Here is a 6,172-nt window from a genome sequence, read left to right on the forward strand (position 1 = left end):
TGCCCAGTTGCCCATTATTTTGGCTACCATGGCTAGAAGAGAGCTCAGTGACTTTGAAAGTGGGGTCTCAAAGGACCATTGGGGGTTTAAAGGGTGCAAATGTGTGTGTTTCTGTGTGTCAGTCACCAGATCTCAAGAGCAGTGCCTGAGACAACATTTTCCACCACCATAAAAAAAAAAAAAAAAAGATGGAATTCCTCATGGAAGAATGGTGTCGCATCCATCCAAAAGAGTTCCAGACACTTGTAGAATCTATGCCAAAGCACATTGAAGCTGTTCTGGCGCGTGGTGGCCCAACGCCCTATAACGACACTTTATGTTGGTGTTTCCTTTATTTCACAGTATGCAATCTTTTCTTGTTGGCAGTCAATAAATGTTATCATCCTGATCCCCAGTTGGTTATTGGGCGACACAATTCATGAATTACATTTCCAAATTATTACTATAGACCAGGGGTCCACAAACTTTTTCACTTAGGCCCCATCATTGGGGAACATCTGTAATTTTTCAGGTTTAATAAAGCTTATATCCTCGAATTCCATAGGCCTACATTTTGCCATGGCATGGATTTTTTTCTTCATTTTTAAAGCTCATTCCCTGCAATTCTACACACTTTTCCATGGGTTGGAGAGAAGATTTTGCCGTTTTAAAGGTTATTTCTTGCAATTGTACACTTTTGCCATGTCTTATGTGTGTTCGGTGTGATATCTGAGTAACTCAAACATCACAACAAAATCAATGGGCTAAAACACCTATCTCAAAAACATTAGCTGACATAAGCCAGTTGATCTAGACATTTCTGAAAAGTTATAAATAGCTCTCTAAGGTCTGCAATGACTGACATGACAAGAGGAACTGATGATGCACTATCCAATTTCGAAATTGCACCTTGTGCATTGTACTATTACAACTGTCCAGAGTAAGTTGAAAGTCTGATTGAGTTCCTTAAATAAACTTAAAACGTGTATTATTTATTTTAACTCCGGGCCCCGTTCTGACCATGCCCCACAGTTTGGGAAACACTGCTACAGTATACACTGAGTATACAAAACATTAAGAACACCTTCCCTTTCCATGACAGACGGACCAGGTGAATCCAGATGAAAGCTATGATCCTTTATTGATGTCACTTGTTAAATCTACTTCATTCAGTGTAGATGAAGGGGAGGAGACAGGTTAAATAAGGGTTTTTAACCCTTGAGACAATTGAGACATGGATCGTGTATGTGTGCCATTCAGAGGCTGAATGGGCTAGACAAAATATTTAAGTGCCTTTGAACATGGTATGGTAGCAGTGGTGTAAAGTACTTTAGTAAAAATAGTTGAAAGTACTACTTAAGTAGTTTTTTGGGGTATCTGTACTTTATTATACTATTTATATTTTGGGCTACTTTTACTTCACTACATTCCTAAACAAAATGATGTACTTTTTAGTCCTTACATTTTCCCTGACACCCAAAATTACTTGTTACATTTTGAACGCTTAGCAGGACAGGAAAATGGTCCAATTCACAATCTTATCAAGAGAACATCCCTGGTCTTCCCTACTGCCTCTGATCTGGCGGACTCACTAAACACATGCTTAATTTGTAAATTATGTCTAAGTGTTGGAGCATGCCCCTGGCTATCCGTAAATGTAAAAAAAAAAAAAAAAAATGGTTCTGTTTGGTTTGCTTAATATAAGGAATTTGAAATGATTCATACGTTTGATTCTTAAGTATATTTTATCAATTACATTTACTTTTGATATTAAAGTATATTGAAAACCAAATACTTTTAGACTTATACTCAAGAAAGATTTTACTGGGTGACTTTCACTTTTACTTTTGAGAATTTCAATAAGCATTTTTCTACGGCTGGCCATGCTTTCCACCTGGCTACCCCTACCCCGGTCAACAGCCCTGCACCCCCCCACAGCAACTTGCCCAAGCCTCCCCCATTTGGGGTGGCAGGATAGCCTAGTGGTTAGAGCGTTGGGCTAGTAACCCGAAAGGTTGCAAGTTCAAATCCCAGAGCTGACAAGGTACAAATCTGTTGTTCTGCCCCTGAACAAGGCAGTTAACCCACTGTTCCTAGGCTGTCATTGAAAATAAGAATTTGTTCTTAACTGACTTGCCTAATTAAATAAAGGGAAATAAAATTTCTCTTTCACCCAAATCCAGATAGCTTATGTTCTGAAAGAGCTGCAAAATCTGGACCCTAACACCTGGCTACCCCTACCCCGGTCAACAACCCTGCACCCCCCACAGCAACTTGCCCCAACCTCCCCCATTTCTCATTCACCCGAATCCAGATAGCTGATGTTCTGAAAGAGTTGCAACATCTGGACCCGTACAAATCAGCCGGGCTAGACAATCTGGACCCTCTCTAAAATTATCAGCCGAAATTGTTGCAACCCCTATTACTAGCCTGTTCAACCTCTCTTTCGTATCGTCTGAGATCCCCAAAGATTGGAAAGCTGCCGCGGTCATCCCCCTCTTCAAAGGGGGAGACACTCTACTGCTACAGACCTATATCTATCCTACCCTGCCTTTCTAAGGTCTTCGAAAGCCAAGTTAGCAAACAGACTAGACCATTTCAAATCCCAACGTACCTTCTCCGCTAATCAATCTGGTTTCTGAGCTGATCATGGGTGCACCTCAGCCACGCTCAAGGTCCTAAACGATATCATAACCGCCATCGATAAGAGACAATACTGTGCAGCTGTATTCATCGACCTGGCCAAGGCTTTCGACTCTGTCAATCATCACATTCTTATCGGCAGACTCAACAGCCTTGGTTTCTCAAATGACTGCCTCGCCTGGTTCACCAACTACTTCTCAGACAGAGTTCAGTGTGTCAAATCGGAGGGCCTGTTGTCCGGACCTCTGGCAGTCTCTATGGGGGTGCCACAGGGTTCAATTCTCGGGCCGACTCTTTTCTCTGTATACATCAATGATGTCGCTCTTGCTGCTGGTGATTCTCTGATCAACCTCTACGCAGACGACACCATTTTTTATACTTCTGGCCCTTCTTTGGACACTGTATTAACTAACCTCCAGACGAGCTTCAATGCCATACAACTCTCCTTCCGTGGCCTCCAACTGCTCTTAAATGCAAGTAAAACTAAATGCATGCTCTTCAACCGATCGCTGCCCACACCTGCCCGCCCGTCCAGCATCACTACACTGAACGGTTCTGACTTAGAATACGTGGACAACTACAAATACCTAGGTGTCTAAGACTGTACACTCTCCTTACAGACTCACATTTTAGCATCTCCAATCCAAAATTAAATCTAGAATTGGCTTCCTATTTCGCAACAAAGCATCCTTCACTCATGCTGCTAAACATACCCTCATAAAACTGACTATCCTACCGATCCTTGACTTCGGCGATGTCATTTACAAAATAGCCTCCAACACTCTACTCAGAAAATTGGATGCAGTCTATCACAGTGCCATCTGCTTTGTCAGCAAAGCCCCACCACTGCGACCTGTATGCTCTAGTTGGCTGGCCCTCGCTTCATATTGGTCGCCAAACCCACTGGCTCCAGGTCATCTATAAGTCTTTGCTAGGTAAAGTTCTGCCTTATCTCAGCTCAATGATCACCATAGCAGCACCCATCCGTAGCACGTGCTCTAGCAGGTATATCTCACTGGTCACCCCCGAAGCCAATTCCTCCTTTGGCCGCCTTTCCTTCCAGTTCTCTGCTGCCAATGTCTGGAACGAACTGCAAAAATCACTGAAGCTGGAGACTCATATCTCCCTCACTAACTTTAAGCACCAGCTGTCAAAGCAGCTCACAGATCACTGCACCTGTACATAGCCCATCTGTAAATAGCATATACAAGTACCTCATCCCCCATACTGTTATTTATTTTATTTATTTTGCTCCTTAGCACCCCGGTATCTCTACTTGCAAACTCATCTTCTGCAGATCTATCACTCCAGTGTTTAATTGCTATATTGTGCTTATTTCACCACTATGGCCTATTTAATCCCTTACCTCCCTTATCCTACCTCATTTGCACACACTGTATATAGACTTTTTCTATTGTATTATTGACTGCATGTTTGTTTATTCCATGTGTAACTCTGTGTTGTTGTTTGTGTCGCACTGCTTTGCTTTATCTTGGCCAGGTCACAGTTGTAAATGAGAACTTGTTCACAACTAGCCTACCTGGTTAAATAAAGTGAAATAAAAAATAAAAAATAAAACTTGAGTAATTTTCTATTAAGGTATCTTTACTTTTACTGAAGTATAACAATTGTGTACTTTTTCCACCACTGTATGGTAGTAGGTCCCAGGCGCACTGGAACTGCAACTGAGTGTTTCACACTCAACCGTTTCCTGTGCGTATCAAGAATGGTCCACCACCCAAAGGACATCCAGCCAACTTGAGACAACTGTAGATAGCATTGGAGTCAACATGGGCCAGCATCACTGTGGAACGCTTTCGACACCTTGTAGAGTCCATGACCCAACAAATTGAGGCTGTTCTGAGAGCAAAAGGGGATGGGGGTGCAACTCAATATTAGGAAGGTGTTCCTAATGTTTGGTATACTAAGTGTAGACTGTAATGATTATGTATTAGGTAATGCTGGGAAGTGTGTGTGTGTGTGTGTGTGTGTGTGTGTGTGTGTGTGTGTGTGTGTGTGTGTGTGTGTGTGTGTGTGTGTGTGTGTGTGTGTGTGTGTGTGTGACATGACGGTTGCGCATTAGTGCCATACATGACGTTCCATTCCTGTTTAGAAATGTGGAATGTTGAATCAACATCTAAATGTAATCATATCATATCCAGAGAACACCCTTATACTTGTTTACAAACACAACTTGATAGATATGAGTTGATGCAAGAAACAGTTATCACAAACAGCATCCTCAAGGGCCAGCTGACCTTTTACAGAGTTGGAAAAAGTAACACTGGTAATAGCCACGATACTGTCTCTGAATCTTGATCAAAGAAATTAATAACTTAGACGAGAGATTGTCAGAAAGTGAGCTCTAGCTGGCCCATATAGGCTACGCATGAAAATGTCTGAAAGCAATTGGCTACACATGAACCCTAATACGTGTAGGTATCCAACTGATTTGTGCAGCAATCCATTGGTTCAGTTTTTTTTGTATAGCCAATTTGCTTAAAACAAATCACAATTCCGAAAATCCCAATTAACTTACTATTTTAATGGACTGACGTTTTGAATGTGTTGTTGTAGAGTGTGAAAGAAAATGAGAGCCAACAGTAAGGATCTCTACACGTTTTAGGCACAAAATATTGACTTCTTTGTTTGGAGAAAAAGGTACACCGTTTTTTTGTTGTTGCGATTCTTCGTCTAAGCCAGGAACATGTGGAAGTCATCGTGCTTGAGCGGCTGGAGAGATGTGTTTCTCTGCAAGGGAAGCGCTGCGGTGCGGGCCGGGCACCGCTGGAAGTGCCGCTGAGAGAGAAGCCAGGTCAGCCGGCCTGGTCGTCTGACCTGGCTCCGTATCGCTGAGTGCAGTGAGATATAAATTCATAATGACCCTTTATCCTGTGTGTCTGTTAGGAGAGCTTCATGTTCGGGGGTGAGGCAGGGAGTCACATATCACCATCACAGAGTCCGTAAACAGAGGCAATGGTGTGCCAAATCTGCCAACAAAGCAACTATAATTTTGTTGTTTTTCTTTATAAGCTATTGCCCAAAAAAATAAGAATGACTGGAAGTTATTCTATCTGAGAGTTAAATGAAGCAAATTTGTGGTTGAGAGAGAGAGAGAGAGAGAGATTTGAGTTGTGTAGTTCATGGTGTTGGAGCGCCCCCTATGCGCTATGGAGGCTTGGACGATCATGTTTCCAAGTTTCGGGTTTTGAAAAGTGCCGATGAGCTCTAGGCTACATTAATGTTAGACCACAACTCTCCAAATACAACCTATTAGTATACTATTGTTACTATTTAATTAGATGTGTATGACAATCACATTTATTTGACTTATTTTAAACATAGGCCATCTTAATAATTAATAAAACAACCCTGGTCACATTTGTACATTTGACAGTCTGTTCCCTTTGCGTCTTTGCGCAAACATCCTTAAATGTCGCTTGATAACTCAAATGTATATTGCGTGCTTTCCTTCTATAATAGTCTCTATACCGGATTCTTATTTCTCCCCCTTTCCTACATCACTACATAGCAGAGAAATCTGACTCCC

This window comes from Salvelinus namaycush, chromosome 8, assembly GCF_016432855.1.
Source record: "Salvelinus namaycush isolate Seneca chromosome 8, SaNama_1.0, whole genome shotgun sequence".
NCBI classification, from domain to species: Eukaryota; Metazoa; Chordata; class Actinopteri; order Salmoniformes; family Salmonidae; genus Salvelinus; species Salvelinus namaycush.